The following is a 17,498-nucleotide window of genomic DNA, read 5'->3' on the forward strand; positions in this document are numbered from 1 at the left end:
CGCAGCTCTTGTCTGCTTGTCTGTTTGTGATTGGTGCCATATCATAGATTAACAACTGATAATTTCTGTCATTATTATTTAAATTGTTGACTATTTTTGATTATTTGATTCATTTTTTTAATCTACAAAATTGTGACAAAAGCCCATCGCAAGTTTCCAGAGTGAGAGGAGACATCTTACAAAGTTTGTTTAGTGTGTCCAACTGTCCAGAACCTGAAGATACTCAATGGACAGCAGGATGAAACAGAAAAAGGAAGTTAACTCATCTTTGAGAAGCTGAGCCCAATGAATGTTTCAACTCAACAAAATGCTTCATAAATGATCTAAACCATTAATCAATTATCTATTACTTTTTAAACAGATCAATTAGTTGAGTAATACAATATACAAAACCTATGATTAGTGGATTATTTATGAAGCTGTTGCTGTTTTGTGAGTGGTAGTTGCAAGTTAGAAGTGTTGGTGTCATTTACCACGGTCACTGTTCCGACTGCTGCATTAATATAACTACCGCCGCCACAACTACTACCACCACTGAAACCAGTCAGGCTGACATCAGAGCAGCGATGTGAGCTCCTGTCTGTTGGGAGATGATTGTTATTTGTATGTTTGTCCTAATGAATGAGTGTTTGTGTTGTCGGGCTGCTAACAGGGGTGACGGCGGGCAGCTCTCTGGTTTCAGATTGATTCAGCTGCATGTTTCTGAGGATTAGAGCCAGTAGCCAGCCAGTCTAGACTGGTCTCCAGTTACACTGGACGCACACAATGACTGGGACGCAGACAGAGGGGACACCATGGACAATATGCTTAATGGGTGATGGGGGTAAGGTTTTTGGTGTGTGTGTGTGTGTGTGTGTGTACACGTGTTGCGGGTGTATGTATGTATGTATTATATATTATAACTGTATGTGGATAACAAAGAAATTATTCATATAAAAAGTGAGCTACTTACAATTGAAATGGTTAATGAATCAGTCGAATAGTTGATCAACAACCTAGATCATTTTAAATCAGGAAAAAAAGAAAAAAAAAACATTCATTACTTCCAGCTGTGAGGAATAAATATGAGGAATGAACATTTTTCAGTTTTGAAGTTTGGACTGTGGGAACCTATCAGAGTATATTTTTAAAATAATTTTCTGACCTTTTATAGACTAATTAGTTGATTGGTTAATAGAAAAAATAGAAGGGAGCAATTTCAACAACAATGAGTCAGTGTTTATCAAGGCAGTAATGAAAGTGTAAAACAGTCATTCAACAGGGCAGAATTTACAGCCTTCATAAAAACTTCTCTTCACTTTCATCAGAAATCTTTCTTTTTTTTTAATTCCTTTGTTAATTGTTGATTGTTTGTTTTTACATTAGTCATTGGTTCTCGTCAGCTAGTCCTGCATTTTAAATTTTTTTAAACAGAGTTAAACAGAAGGTGTTTTTCACCCTGTGGAAGAAACAACAACATCTGTGACTTCTAATCTTTAAATGTATTCACTTTAGCACTTTCACCATTTTTATTAATGTTTTTAAAGTGCTCTTTTCATTGCCTTTCTTCACATTTAATGCTTTCTTAAACAAGTAAACTGGCGTTGCATACATTTTATCTGCACGCTCATTTATCAAATGAGCCCCTTTCCTCTTAGACCACCAAGTTTCCCTTAAAGTAATCATCTTAATGGGAATTTGTGAGGACTACTCCTGATCCCCACCACTCTGCAGAATTACAACACTTCCATTAACCCTGATGAAGTCTTGTTTGATAGACATTGTGTCCTTTTTAAAACACCTTCTTTGGTAAAGAACAGAAAAGGAAGCCGACATTAAGAGACAGACTTAAGTACAAACACACATGTGCTCCTCCGTCAGTCTCTGTGAACCCGGCAGCGAAAGGCCTGTAAGCTCCTAATTGTGTCTCATTGTTCTGCTGGACTTTGAACTCAAAGGGGGAATAGATGACACCCGGGCCTGTTGTTTGAGCTCTGCAGACACTCTGGGTCTGTGTGGGTGTAGGACAGGTTAAAGCCTAAGGTCCTGCTGTCTTCCTGAAGGCATAAAGGGAAAAGGCTTAAAGCGTCAAGACCCTGACACCCAAAATACGCAGACAAAGACGTACATGTGTGGCCTGAGCAAGCACAGAAAGATGACACGACGCAGACACACAACTTTGCGCAAAAATTCACACACACACACACACACACACACACACACACACACACACACACACACACACACACACACACACACACAAACAGGTTTACATATGCATCCAGACATACAATTTCCACACCCACACCTCTCTCTGCCCCCATCCCAGCCAAAGACCACCAGGTTGGCTCCACCTGTCCATCTTCCTGGGAAGATTTTCTCAGACATAATCTGTCTTCAGGGACGTTTTCTTACCTCACTCTGTCTGAACTGAGCTGAGATATCTGTGTGACACATCTACTATGCTTCAAGAACCAGTTATGTACAGGTAGTTTTGATCATTTTTTGAAATGCTAATGACTTGATTTTTTTATAACACTAATTTCACTGAAGTGTGAAAGATGTAGGTGTTAGCAAGGAATGAAGGAACTGATGAAAGATGCAATTGAGTTACATCATGGGAACTATATGATTCAGAGAGTTAGGATATCGCAGCCTCTGCCTGTAAGTTTCTGGAGTGTTCCTTTAAAATGTGCACATGTATGTAAAATCGTTCTCAAGTTGCACGAAATTAAAATACTCACGTGCAATTTTGCAGTACTTGCACATAGTAAGCAACTTAAAGATGTTCCAGTCAATTTTTTCTCATTAAAAATGGAGCCAGTGTCTGTATTACCTTAATCGGGTCACTTGACAAACCCACAGACGATTCCCACCAGACTCTACGTTTCACCTCAAGCTTTCCAGTGCCATTTCCAGCAGTAATAGGCAGCTGTTTTCAGAAAAAAAAACCCACTGTACTTAAGCGTTTCAGCACCAGATAACAGACAGACAAAATTAGCAAATAGCAGGAGAACATAGTCGAGCATTTACCTGCAAAACAGCCACATATTTACCTGGGGAGTTAGTGGAGACCAAAAGGACTTACATTCACCAGGTGAATGGAAACACGACTCCAAATGAATGATAATGTTGGTCCATAGCTTCTACATGTGTGGATAAGTCACTGGTAACACAATGGCCACATCAACTTTACAAAGAGATGTTATGACCCTGTTGTGTTCACAGTTTGTTTTCATACTGGCAAGAAGCCAAAAGTTGGTCAAAGGACCTATGTGTAAGTTTTGCTATTGCCAAAGTTAGCATTAACAGCTTTTTACTTACCAGTCTTGCCAAGAGCTTCAGCCATCATTGAAAACACCCTCTGAGCAGCGCTACTTCTTCAGGGCAGTCTTGACGCTACTTTTCTTCTAGACTGGTAAGTAAACAGCTGTTAATGCCAATGTTAGCTATGTTGTAATAGCAAAACTTACAAATAGCTCCTTTAATGCAGGTTTAAGTAAACGTACTTTGCTACCTTCCACTTCTATATATATGAAAAACCTGTGGGGTGTTGCTTCCAAACATATTCAACAGCTTCAATAACAGTGGATGAACCATTTTATTTCTTTTGCAATGAAATACAGACATATTTAACCACATGAATACAACATTGGAGAGCAGGGTTTTCTCCATCCCACTGACACCACCCTGCCGGTGTGTGTGATCGGGGCAGTTTGTGTAAGGTCTGACACATCTCAGGATGTGTAAGGATCAGAGAGCTGACAGGTCACGACTTATGCGGCATCAGGGCAAAGCCAGTCTGAGCTGTTCTATGCCGTCAATATCGGCTTTACCCACAGGGTTGGATTTATTTTTACACACTGGAGTGTAGATCCGGAAGAAGCAGAGGTTTGACACCGATTACGGCTTTTTCTCATTGTGCGTGAAAGTCATCCACCTGTATTACAGTCAAGTGATCTGTGGAGAAAATCCTTGTGGATGTCTTGGTTACGGTTTGTTGTTCTTGTGTGGCACAGTCCAGTCAGGTCACTCACTCGACCTTTTCATTGAAGAAAGCATGAATTTATAAGAATACTGCATGTATGATGATCCGCAGAGCTTTAAATCAGCTTTCAATAAAATAGTCTAACACCTCTGATCATTTAAAAAGTGAAAAATATTTATATTTTAAGTTATCGGGCTAAAGTCAACCAGGCCATGTTAAAATCACAAGCTGAGGCGTTCCTACTGGTATCTGTGGCTAACTGATGGATGATCTCATAAGATAGCAGGTCTACACATTATTCTATTTGCTATCGGTAACTGTGCTGGTGTGTGTTACTGCCAGTAGATATTAACATGTATGTGCCAGATTTAACTGCTTCGGATCCACATAAAGCCCATTACAAATCTGGTTGACTCTCTCCTTTGGTCCATGTGGACATGAATCCGGCATATATATATTTTTTTTCCATCTTGCTCACGCTGTTCTGTGGTTTTAACGATGGTGTAAGGCCATAAACGCAGAGCACAGGCTGAGATGATCACACATCACCCGCTGTGTGATCGCAAGCAGTTGTTGTTTGCCTTTAAAACAGGTGTTGTTTACCCACAAAGATGGTTGATCTGTGACGTAATGTAACAATGAAAGCTTTATAATTTGACCCTGGTGAAAAACTTTCACATTTAGACACACCCACATACACACACACACACGCACACACACACACACACACACACACACACACACACACACACACATATACACACACACGCACACACACCCGATTGGATTTCAAGTGTTAGCTGTTCTGGAAATCTGCCGTTATCAGCTGTTATCATCTGTCTGTTTCATTACTTTACCTGCCGGACAAACCACAGATTAACTGGTTACATTATGAGGGAAACAGGAGGACAAATTAGTATATATGTAACTTCTGCTCTTGTAATTTCCCTTGAGGAATAATACATGTTTTATGTTTTAATACCACAATTTAATCTCCCAATAAACCACACAACAAGAAAGGATTTGTATTTTGCAACAATTTACTCATGCAAGAACAAGATGAAAAACCCGCATCATAACCTGCATGAATCTTCTAGATACCTGAACTGGAAACTATGATTCAGTCAAGGTGTCACCTTCATTTCTTGGAGTTCTTATCAATCTTATCTCCTTTATACAAAACCTTTTACTATATAAAATAATGTGGAAGTATTTTCATTTTCAATTTTTATAAATAACATAATAACTGAATATAATAAATAATATACTATGGTCAATTTATGGAAATTCAGCTTAAGCCATTGAAATAATATCTCATGAAGTTGTTGGGCATTTTTTCATTTAATAAGAAAGTTAATAGTTAAGTTAAGAATTCATGGCACCGGCCCAACAACTCCAAGGTAAAACACCTGCTTCTTCATTTCAGCTCCCCACCGTTTCACATTGGGCAGGTAAAGTCATGTTGGCTTGTGACGGCTTTGAGCTGGGAGTGGGTCCCCATTGTTTTATACGGGGCACTGGTGAGAGCCAGTGGAACTCAACTTTACCCACTGTGGCACCTAAACTTTAAACTGAAAGCCTCTAAACGCAGTTTAAAGCAGCAGATGGGACATTGATCCTGTTGATTGGTAGTAGGAATAGCAACTATTTCACATTACAATGAGTCCTCTTGTTCAGTGTTGAAATCAAAAATTAGTGAAGCGTAAAGGTAATATAGTCAATATTTGTATGTTTTAATACAATGGATCAAATGACTGTGTGTGAAAGGCACAGTGAATTATAACCCAACTCTGTCTTTCAGCTCATTGCTTTAGTCTTACAGCCCATGTTTAACTGTTTGTTCTAAAAACCAAACTACTGCCAAGCTCCAAAAAGCAAACAAGACAAAATTGCAACTAGTCGGTGTACATACAACAATGGAGCATTTAGCAGCCGAGAGGTAAAAGGATATTGAACGTATAAATATTGGACTTACGGTGTGTCAGGTGACCCAGTGGTTGGGTCACCTGTTGAGTGCATACCCGTGTTTCCTGTTTGTTTCGTGGCTGTCAACTGTCACATAAAAGCAAAATATTGAAAAAAAAAAAAACTCGCTATTGCTAAACAGTTGCTAATGTTTCTTTGTTTCTGCTGGATGTGTAAATACGCCACTGTTTCCATGTTCATCATAACAGCTGAAGAAAAGTGATGATATGACAGTGTTGAGTGCAGCTCGTTTCCAGCGCCCCCAAGTGGCCAAGCAGAAATCGGATAATCCGGGTTTATGTTAGTAAGACGTCCTGTCCAACCATGTCAGGAATGAAATGTGTTTGTAGTCGTTCCCAACAGCCATACTTGAATAACATTCTCTCCCTGGAGGTCATTCATTTGTTTTGGGTGACAAATTGAGTCAAGAACGAAAAGCGAGAGTTGAAAGATGTTGAAGTTCAGTCATTAGCTGCCCTCTCACCTCTGCACAGCTGGCCAATCAGAGCATGAGGTTGATGTGAACATCAAGCCCAGGTGTTTTTCAACACTATATCTGACCGTCTGACACGCAGTTCAGACGGAGTATGAATCCTGTTTAAAAATAAATAAAAATAGCGCAATCCAATAAAACCCCTAAGGCTATCACTTCATCACGACTTACTCTACAGAATGATACTGTAGGTGTTTGTCTGGCTCAGATACAGTCTGATATTACATCGGTTGCTGCTGACATATGTAATTTCTTTTTAAGCTTTATTTTTATCAGGAAAAGCTTAATGAGCATTACACCTGACAGCTGACTCATATAAGGAAACATATCACCAGCTCCTGCAGCCATATTGGTCCTAACCACTTTAGCAACAATGAGTAGTAACTGTTGATTGTTTTCTATGACAACTGGGCCGTATAATCATGTTTCATCCTTTCTGTGCTGATTTGGGGAAATTATGTGTTTACGCTGTTCAACTTGCTAAATTTTGTGTTAAGATAAAAATCACAGCATGTTATCTATAGCTAATCTTAAAAAAAAAAAAGCCATTTCACTAATGGATCCCTATGATGCAGACATGGTTGCCAGGGGAGACCGGGGATGCAGCTGCAAAGCTTATGTACTATTGTTCACATTTATCTCCATCTCTCCATCTGTTGCCATCTGACGCCTGGCCTCTGGTGTTTCAGGAAATCAGCTGGCTGAGGTTGGTGGCGTCAGTGGGGCTCCGTGGCTCAGACCGGCCTGAGCGGATTTAGGGTCACACCCAGCGTTTGAAATGAACACCAGCCTAACACCAACCAAATGCTGATAGATGTAATCTGCAAATGGTCTCCAGCTTTTTGACAATATTCTACTTGGAAAAGGTGAAACTTTAATATTGTCTCTCCTCTGTCATAGAAATGATTTCAAGGTGTGAGAAGAAAACTGAATAAATATCAAACAATCCCTTTCTCATGAGAAGTTTAATATGAAAACAAACACTTTTTATGTAATATATTTTATTTGTGTTGTCATTAGCACATTCAGATCAACTATTACTTCAGTGAATTAGCTTATTCGTTTTAATATATTTAAGAGATACAATATAATCAATATATTTTGGGGTAATTAAAGTTTACATTTCAGTGTTTTGAGTACGGTTTTATCAAGTAAAAGGTTTTTTGGGTTTATGTTATACTTTTAGATATTAATCATCATGTTTGGTGTAGTTGACACAGCTGGGATTAAGATGTTTAATTAAACTATTTATAGATGTGTCAATGATCCTTTGTATATATCTCATCAAACCACAACTGACCTCAGAGATTTTGAAACAGTTTGTCATTGTTGCCAGTGTTTCATGCAGCGGTCACACCCTGTTACACGCCCTGCTGCTGAATACCTGGAACGAGCAACACAGTCGCACACCGAGAACACACACTCACCTCCCTGTGTTGAAAGTGTGCAGGCTTCCACATGTATATGCATGGATACAGGCAGACAGGTACACACAGACACACACACACACACAGAGAGAGAGAGAGAGAGAGAGAGAGAGAGAGAGAGACAGGAAAGGCAACATTCACACAAACACAGAGAAGAACCTGAGTCAGGGCGCCCTGAGGTGCAGCCTCATCCTACCTCCACCCTTCTTCCCCTCCTCCACCCCTTCCTCTCTTCTTGGGTGGGGGGCACCCTGGTGTCACCTGTCTCTCCTTCTAAAGATGTCAAAGCACTGAGGTGAGAGCCTCCTCACTCCTCTGAAGGAGGTTGGGAACCCAATTAGCCGTAGGGCCGACCTCCCTCTGCCCCTATCACAGTGATGAAGAAACACTCCGTCAGAGAGGCCCCAGTGGCGAATCCTCTTTTAAAACACAATAATGGAAACTTTACATTTTTGCGGCCTGTTTGTTGAAAGGCTGCCCAGCTGCCTTTTTTTTTTTTTTCTTCTTCCAGATCATTTTCTTTTTTTCCAATCTTTACCACTTTCTTTTTGGTTGTTATGTCTCGTACGCTTTCTCCGTCTGCCTCGTTCTTCTCTTCTCCCGCTCATTCTGGCGCTCCCTCCATGCCAAATCTCCTTGCTTTGATACCCTTCATTTAGCATGTCAGCGCCGATGACACATGGACCCATTCATCCACCCCTTTCTACATTGTTAGAAGTGTATTCCAAATCAAGCAGGAACAAGCACGGCCTTTTGCTTCCCATTGAAAATTTTCTGCCCGATAAAGCCTCCAGACATTCAACCGGCTGAATATTTGGCCTTTTCAAAAGGATTCCTTTTTGGAGATCCCTCATACAAAGCCAGGAGAGAGTATAATTTGCGTGGTGTGTTTTCAGCGAGATCCCATCCTGTCAGGGGTGAAGGGTCTTTTATCTCTAGGGGTGTCTTGAGTGGCTCTCATGTCTGGTTCGGAGCATGCGGAGGCTCAAAGCTGAGCGACACAGTAACGTCAACATGAGTGGCAGCGGGGTCGACAGCAACGGCTTGGACAAATCCTCCTCTATCTGGCCCAGAATCCTCTGGGGCTACTCGGAGGAGCTGCCGTGAATCACCTTGAGCTTAATGATTCGCAGATATACAGAGAGAAAGGGGGCTGGACCCTCCAGGGCTGGAGTTTATCTCCTGGACCTGACCCTTTGATCTGGCCCAGAGATTAACCCTACACACACAGAGGTAGAGCCTGTGTGTAGGGTTGTGTAGGGTTGTGTAGGGTTGTGTGTGTGTGTGTGTGTGTGTGTGTGTGTGCGTGCGTGCGTGTGTGCGTGCGTGCGTGCGTGCGTGCGTGCGTGCGTGCGTGTGTGTGAGTGAGAGAGAGAGAGAAGTGACAGCTCTTGTGTGCATATATCTCGTGTGAATATATGTGTGTCTGGAGATGTTTGAGCCTTGAATAACCTCAGCATAACCCTAAAACCCCGGCATGGCCAATAAAAGCAAGTTACAACTGTCCAGTGAAGCTTTACCTGACCCTGTCCCTCTGTTCCCATGAGGAGAAATTCACTGCCATGGTCTGGCTGTTTTGTTTTCCATCTTGTAAACACCCAATCTGTAATTCATCAGTATTGTTTCAAAGTGATACATCCACTGTGGTTAATTACTGGCAGGTCCAATATACTGAAACTCAGCAACTACTGGAGTGATTTTCATGCAATTTGATATTGATACCTTAGGGATGGGTGACATATCTAAACTTAATCTCATAATATCAACAAGAATATTTTTCCCAGAACAATACACAGTATAACATCTCTGACGGGTGTGGTGATATCACACAGCGTACTGGAGTAAACCTGCATATCGCAAGGTTAGTAATTCAATAGGACAACAACATTTTGTGTAATAATAACACCATGTAGGATTAGACCAACATGTTGCCACAGAAAGTCAGTATGTGATAATATCAGTTAGAATATTTGTGGTGTCTATGTTATTAGTGTCCCCTGCTCCTTCCACTAGCACCATAAACCAGCTTGCATCCAAAATGTAGCTCACATTTTAACCAAAGTTACAGAAGACGGATTTCCAGATTAATTCAATGTTAGTTTTGAATGTTGGATTTCCATTAAATTTGCTGCTGATTTATGCATAATTTATGAATCTTCCGTTTTTTTGTTTTTTTTGGTGACCTGCTTCTCTTTCCTGTGGTTCCATCATCAGGCCAAACGTTTCCAACTATGTTTTGCTGATTGAATCTACTGACATTTCGACTAGCGCCACCCTCAACTCAAAATGTCAGCTACACTCACATAATCTGATCGCTATATGATTGCTATGAAATTTGATTATCCAAAGAGTGAAACCTGATTTCAATGACCCCACTGCCTTTCCTGGAGAACCGCCCTCATAATGAACTTCACATCTTCAGTCCAAATAGCATAAACGTCAGTACGTTTGCTCCAACCATGACGTTGGATTTTCAGGGTGTAATTGGACATTGGTCAGACTGTTGGTCTTGTTAAAATACAGTTGGCTGCAAAATCCTTGAATTTTTCCAGCCTTTTCAAAAACCTGTTACATTTTCAAAACCCACAGGGTATCAGGTAAAACGCATTTGCTCTTTACCATATGAAGAAATTTTTTTATTTTTTTTCCCGGTATGTAAATACAGGTCTGCGTCACATCTAAATGAGACAGTCATCAGTACAAGCTGCTCAAACGTGCTAAAATTGAGAGGTTCAGCTGTTGATAAAGCTCAGTGAGGTTGCCAGATTCATCTTAACTTTGTATTAACATTTAAGCTGGTGTTAAAGTTTATGATCTTCAGATTGTTATCAAAAGGGAATTTGAAGTGAAGTTTATTTTGGAGGATCCAGTATGAACTGCGTGTGAGCAGACTGATGAGTAAGCCTCTCTTTGCGTCTGCTGAACTGAAACCTTCTATCATAAGTCAAAAGATACAAAAACTGGATATACAAGGAGCAGCATTCTTTGCACTTTACCGAAAGCCAAAGGCTCACTGTCCGCAGTGGACAAAACTGCTCCTGCTTTATTCCACTATAATGAAATTCTGTTCCGGTTTGACTGCTCACCAAACTGTGGATGAAGACATCGCAGCGACCACCCACTGCTGCTCATGTATCGTACAGGAACAAACTGTACACACAGGCCATGTTTGTCTGCTGCTGACAGATGGAGTGACAAAGGGGGAAAAAGTAAGAAGAAGAGAAGAGAGAAAGAAAGAAAGAAAGAATCTAAGATCCAGCCCTGCATCTTTATCCTCACTCGCTGATATTAGATTGACGTTAAATGACTCATCTAAATTCATAATCGAACATGTCTGGCTTGCACCACATTATGCAAGAGTTTTAATACACCCTTCTTCTCAGGCTGAATCACAAAGAGGAGCTGTGTTACAGAACCGCCTCCCGTCGCAGCCAAAGATTCACTAAGGTTGCCAAGATAACATCCTTGTGAAGATATGGTTACTGATGGAAAATCACACAGGAAGTGGTCAGTGAAGACGGTCAAACACATGTTTTATGACCGTTCTTTTCTTATGAAAGTCTGTCACCTCTTTTAGAATTGCAACGATTTCTGGATATTGGAGCTGCATTGAGCAACTCCTCTGAAGGTTTTGGATCTGTTGCAGTTAGAAGTAACTGGAATGAGATTCAAATTCCCGAAGACGCTTTAGAGATGTGGTGGAGGATCGCTGTTGGTTTTGGGCATGTGCAATTAATTTCTGTTTTTGGCTTGTTCGTATGTGATCAGACAAGCAGATCAGCGTTTCTCAATGGCAAGTCTGTAGGGTGTCTCCAACCACAGTGAATGTGCTGCTTGGTTACTTTTATGAAACTCTACCAAACACATTTGATATTTTATTTGTATATCAACTGAAAGAAAAAAATTTAAACATCAGCAGCTAAGATACTCGTTTTACTTTAAGTGCCTTGTATGTCAGGCTCCAAAAAAATGCTGAAGCTGCTACTTAGTATTTCACCAGACGTCCCCAACCTGGTGAAAGCTCATAAGTAAACTGAACTCACATCCTACTGCTGCACAGATGGAGTTTTTGGATGTGTTAGAGCGTTGTTTGTACTGCACTTTGGCACAGTTGTTTCCCTATTTGATTCATTCTGATATCATTTTATTGCATCTACATTGGACTTCCTGTTTACTTTCAGTATTGATTTAGCCTTTAGTTTTTATAATGTTTAATTTAATTTAAAATAAATGTTTATTTTGAGATTACAGTCTGTGTTTGTATTCCTCATACTGTGTATAGTTGCATTAAAAAAGCACAAGTGTGCTCTGCTTGATGTCAAACAAGATGAAGGCCTGGCGATTTTTGGTGACTTCTCTACACCTCAGCATCGTGCCACGATCTTCTGACGAATAAGACGCTGACTGAAACCCGTTACTGAATCTGTAAGAGCCCGTATTCGTTCCCGGCTGTTTCAGTCTCAATACAGCAGTGCCATTAAGCAGCTTTAAAACCTTAACTTAGCAAAAGGGATGCCTTCTTGTTTCATCGTCTGGCTCGTACAGCTCTGCTGGTCACAGACACAAGCGACACAGACTCACACATCAGTAGTCTAAACGCATATTACAGGCTTGTTATCCCCCCTCGGCCATAACACTGGTGCCTCTACTAAAGCCCCTGACGCTTCGACGAGGCATCGCGGATCAGGACTGAGTGGTTTGAATCTCGGACTCTTGAGCCACCGAGTGACACATCCCCATCCCTGTCCTTTGATTTCCCTTTCCACAACAGCAGTTACACCCCACATCTCCTTCCCTGATTCCTCGCTGTGACTCAAAGTTGCTCTGAGGCTTCCTTATTGCCTCTCAAAAGCCATATTTTAAACCATATTCACCGTTTTCCTCAGTGGGGCAGGGGTGGCGGCGGGTGGATTGGTGGGGGTTGTGGAAGAGTAGAGCGGGAAGGGAGGGAAAAGCTCCCCAGATGAAAATCCTAAATCAGTATGCCCTGCCGTTGCAGCTGAGGCCTCGGCGGGGATTGCATTTAATTTATTCTCCTAAGCCTGGGAATCAGGCCATCAAAAGGAACCAAACTATCAGGTTTCCTGCACTAAATGGCCCAACAGTGTGATGTGGCCAGCCTGGGATCCGACTTAACCCTTTCGAGGTGGCAGGCGAACGTCAGAGGCAGTAACCTTCCTTGTCCGGACTAATTCATCTCCTGACGCTCTGAAGCTGCGTGGCACGGAGGCACTCAAGCTCAGCGAGGACTGAAGGGGACACAGTGGGACAGGGGGGGGTGGCACCCCCTCCCCGTGTTTGGTAGATGTTGGATATCCCCTCTTTAGCCTTGTTTAATGGTCTCGAATCATGGGATTAAGGGACACAGGCTCACAGAGGCCATAGGAGAACAGCCTCGCTTCCTTTTCAGTATAACCTGTTGAAAATGCCAGCCCAGTTTCTCCAGGAATGCTCATTGGATTATTCAGCGTGGTCCATCCTGTGCCAATTCAGCACTGAGCAGGATGCAGTCTTCTCTTTGTGCAGCGAGGCAACAGAGTAAGAACATTGAGGTCAGGGTGGTGGATGAGTATAAAAAGCAGTCCTCTCTGCACCTCAATATTTATGTCAATTTCAACAATCAACGCCAAATACATGAAGTAGTGTCTCCTTTATGTTGGGGTGTAGAACATAGTGGTGTCAGGGTGGAGGATGGGCGTGTATCTGTCATATCCCGTTACAGACCTTTTTAGCATAAGCATTTTTAAAAACCACATTTCCCTGACTTTATTAACAATACAGATACTGCACAGATAATGTAAAATAATTTTTTTTTAAAACCTCGTTGAATATACTCTGGGTTTTGTTCTCATACAGATATTATGTCTTTCATAGACAGTTGCTGTTGGATTTCTTTTTTTTTTTTTCTTGTTTGTTTGTTTTAACTATTCCCATGATTCCCTGGCCTCCTTTTTCTCCATTATCCATTCGTGGGCAGCGGACACAAGTTTTGAAGACAGCACTGACATATCACCTCCTCATTTAGCCAGACAGCTAAACAATGAGCTGAAAACTCTTGAAAGCTGCAGTGAGCTGTATGAGCAACCTCTCTCACATTAGACCGTCACTTGATAGGCTACATTGTTATTATGAGAAATATTGAATATAGCCTCTATAACCACATTTTAATTGCCCAACACTAACAATTGTTTTTGCCTCAACCAACTTTAACCTCAGTTGTGTGTAATGTTGCAGAAAGAGATGATTCATAGCAGCTGAGAAGTCGGTTTCAAATCTTAAGCATTTCTCTTAAACACTGAACGACTGAATGAGCAATAATCAAAGTTAAACTCGATGAAAATGATGATTTAGTACATTTTATTTATACTGCACTTTTCTTAGTACTCAAAGATGCTTTACATAAAAAGATCCAGAGATAATATACAGTATTTAAGATACTTAAATGTTGAGAGATTGTAGCAGTCGCAGATGTGTTCACAGAGGAGTTTTAATTCAAACTTTCAAACAGAGAATAGTTTGTTCACGTAGAACCCTCTCACCTACGAATGTGGTTGTGAAAATATGTTTTCAGGGCCTTTAAAGAGGCTGGCATTGAAAGTTAAAAAATATAATTGAACGTGATCGTGGTTTCGCGAAATCAGCCAAAATCAACGTTGTGTCTGGTGATAGGGTTGGAAAAACGCAGAGGGAAATCTTACGCGCCAGGAACAGATTACATTCACATTTCAACATCTGGAAGACACAGATGCTGACACAAATTTACATTTACTGTTGAGGGGGATTCAACTGATGAGCTTCATTTATTTATTCATTTATGTTATTTAGAATTTAATTATTTTTTATGAAGGTACAATTGCAGTACGTGTGGACCTCTACCAATGTTGTGGAACCTTTTGTAATGTTATATAAAAAAAAAAAATTGAAATCTCCAGAGCAGCAGAAAGATGACTCTTTTTTTATTACAACCACAGCTTCTTTAGAAAATCCAATGAAAAGTGCTGTACAGTTTTTAACTGAGATGAGATTCACCCATGATGCCATGTTGGCAGGCAGCTGTGGACATGAGGAAAGGGAAATACGAGACAGAGGAGGTGAAAGGAAAACGTCTTAGCCAGTAGGGTTTGCAGTTTTTCTCTGCTTAAGCGTTTGACACAATCTGACCTGTCCTCATGTGGTTAGACCGGGCTCAACCGGTAACGCCGAAGAAACTCAAACCTACACTGTAGATGATTCATTCTGGTTGAATCAGGTCCACTTTGAGCCCAGATTCCACGGTTTCCCAAAATAACTGATTTGGGTCACATGAGGTCAGATCCAATATTTTCTCTTCCTTATGTGTAAATCCATCACTTGAGTTCTTGGAAATTATCGAATTTCTCGTTGCGACTATGTCCTCGACCACATGAAACCCGGCTCTGACCAGAAACAACCAAAGGCTACTGTTTAACTGTTGCTGAGAAGCACAAAACGTCAACCACGCTCACAAATATACTTCACAGAGGCTTTATTTTCTGCGCGGCTTGAAAACCAGTGTCACCGCAGAGGGATTAGGAGGTTTTTATTAACTTATTCTAACATGAGGAGTAGTCTGGGGCACAGGTTTCCCATAGCAAAGGTCCTGAGACCTTTTGGGGTGGGGGTGGGGGGTCACCTTACGGGTTAAAGGAGACATAAGCTGTGTCCCAGTTCAACGCAACATACTGATTCTTCTGTTTGGACTGGAAAAATTACAAAACTTTGATATTTGAGTTTGATTTTTGAATTTTCTGTTTGATTTTTCCACAAGAGGAAAAGGAGGAGCTACTTATGGCTATGGATAAATAAAAAACGTCCATGGTGGTGACTCAGCACCAGGAAGATCTGAGAACAGAAAAATAAATATCAATATTTTTGAGAAAACCCTTCGCTCTCCTTTTGTGAGGTTCACTTTGATTGACGTCCTTTGTTGTTCATTCGGTACAATTTCCTGTTAATACCAACCAAAACACGGTGTATTATTATTATTCCACTTGAACCAAAATCATCAGAAATGACCCTCGTGCTCTTGATGAGGTCCAATCCTGAACATCTGAATTCTCAGTTGTGTTGTTTTTATTTCTACATTTTTCTGCGTGTTTAATGGAGGATTGAGATACCTGTACGTGCCCTATATGATCTGTTGTGTAGTTTGTGACACATTTCTTGTTATGTTTATTTTGCCTCGAAAAACATATTTTTTTCTTCAGAGACTTATAATACATTAGAAACGTTTAACTCAAATAAAGGCATTTGCAATATTATGCTGCACACAGCTGTGCATTATCACAAGAAAGGCCTATATATCATTATTTAATCATATTTTTTCAGTATTGGAATTTTCTCTTTTAAAAATGGCTCTATGTTACTTTTTGATGCCAATTTTCTAGAATAATGAAAGTGGTAAACTGTCAAAACAACATAAAGCCGCTTGGCCTTTTCTTCGACCCACACAATCTCCTGCTACATACCGTCCCTTGTGTTCAGCAGCGAGCTCAGCACCAACACTCGTCCGAAACCAGTAGCAGTTGGAAGCAGACTGCTGTTGTTATCAGGCTCCAGTCGGGACTCACGGCCATAAAGAAGATAATATTACTTTCTTCTTATGAACACACTGGAAAGCGAGGCAGATCTCTGATGACCAGCTCCTTACCCCTCATCTCCTCTCCTCCTTGATCTTCCCCCACTGTTTGCTTTACTTTATTTTCTGTTTTTTCTCCCCCCTCCCCCTGTAATTTTTTCGTGCAAAGAATAAAATTTCATCTGCGCGGGCTCTGGGAAAGGCGGCCCTCGGATTGGCCCTTGCCCGTACAGATGCTTTGAATTTACGGGGCTTTTCTGCCTGCGAGGGGAAGCAGAGAGAGGGATGGTGGGATGGATGATGGGATGGAGGGAAAGCAATGGGAGGGGTTGAAGGGGGGTGGGGGGTGGGGGGGCGAGTGAAACCTGCCTGTATTTCCTGGGGATTAGGCGTCAGATGGGCGCCCTCAGAGGAGGTCTCAGGTCCCGGCCTCCCTGGATGGCTGGGAAACTGACCCCCCTCTGACTCCATGCTCTCCCGTGTACCCTGCCAGTGTGTAGCCCCAGGCCAGGACTGAGGCCTGGGCTCTGTCTGATGACCAGGCAGGCCCGCTGCCGCCCGAACCTGCCATGGACTTTACATATTAAACACCATGTTTGTTCTTCAAAGGATAACTCCAGTTCAGAACTCCAGTTTCGCTTCTGATCATCATTTCTATCAGTTATTATATCCTTGTAATTACCGAGATGTGCCAACACGGCAACATCACCGAAGGAAATCCAACAAGGCGAGGAACCCAAGTAGCCAGAGAAGATTGTCAAAGAAGTTGTTGGCTCGCCAAACTTATCTGTAAGAGAAAATTAGGAAATGGACTTACAGTTCAGGTGCAGTCACTTTCAGTTTTACTTCCAGAAAAGTGGTTTAAATAGTCTGAATACATGATCGGTTTGTTTCAAGATCATCTGAATTTGTTTGAGGGAAGTCACCACGTTCCTTCATCTGCTCAAACAACTTTGGTGGATTCAGTGTTCTCATAAGCGAGAGGATTAAGGGCCAAAACCAGAAAATCAGACTCAGAATTATCCTTGAACAACTTTAACTAATAACCCA

The 17,498-nt window shown here is 41.3% G+C and overlaps 1 long non-coding RNA gene across 1 annotated transcript; it reads left to right on the forward strand.

The window, feature by feature from the left end:
• The first annotated feature begins 712 nt into the window (after positions 1-712).
• LOC130181940 (uncharacterized) lies at positions 713-7,372 on the forward strand. Its single transcript, XR_008829644.1, has 2 exons — positions 713-823; positions 7,115-7,372. It is a non-coding gene; the product is annotated as an uncharacterized LOC130181940 (long non-coding RNA).
• The last annotated feature ends 10,126 nt before the right edge of the window (positions 7,373-17,498 follow it).

This window comes from Seriola aureovittata, chromosome 15 (genome assembly GCF_021018895.1).
Source record: "Seriola aureovittata isolate HTS-2021-v1 ecotype China chromosome 15, ASM2101889v1, whole genome shotgun sequence".
Taxonomy (NCBI): Eukaryota; Metazoa; Chordata; class Actinopteri; order Carangiformes; family Carangidae; genus Seriola; species Seriola aureovittata.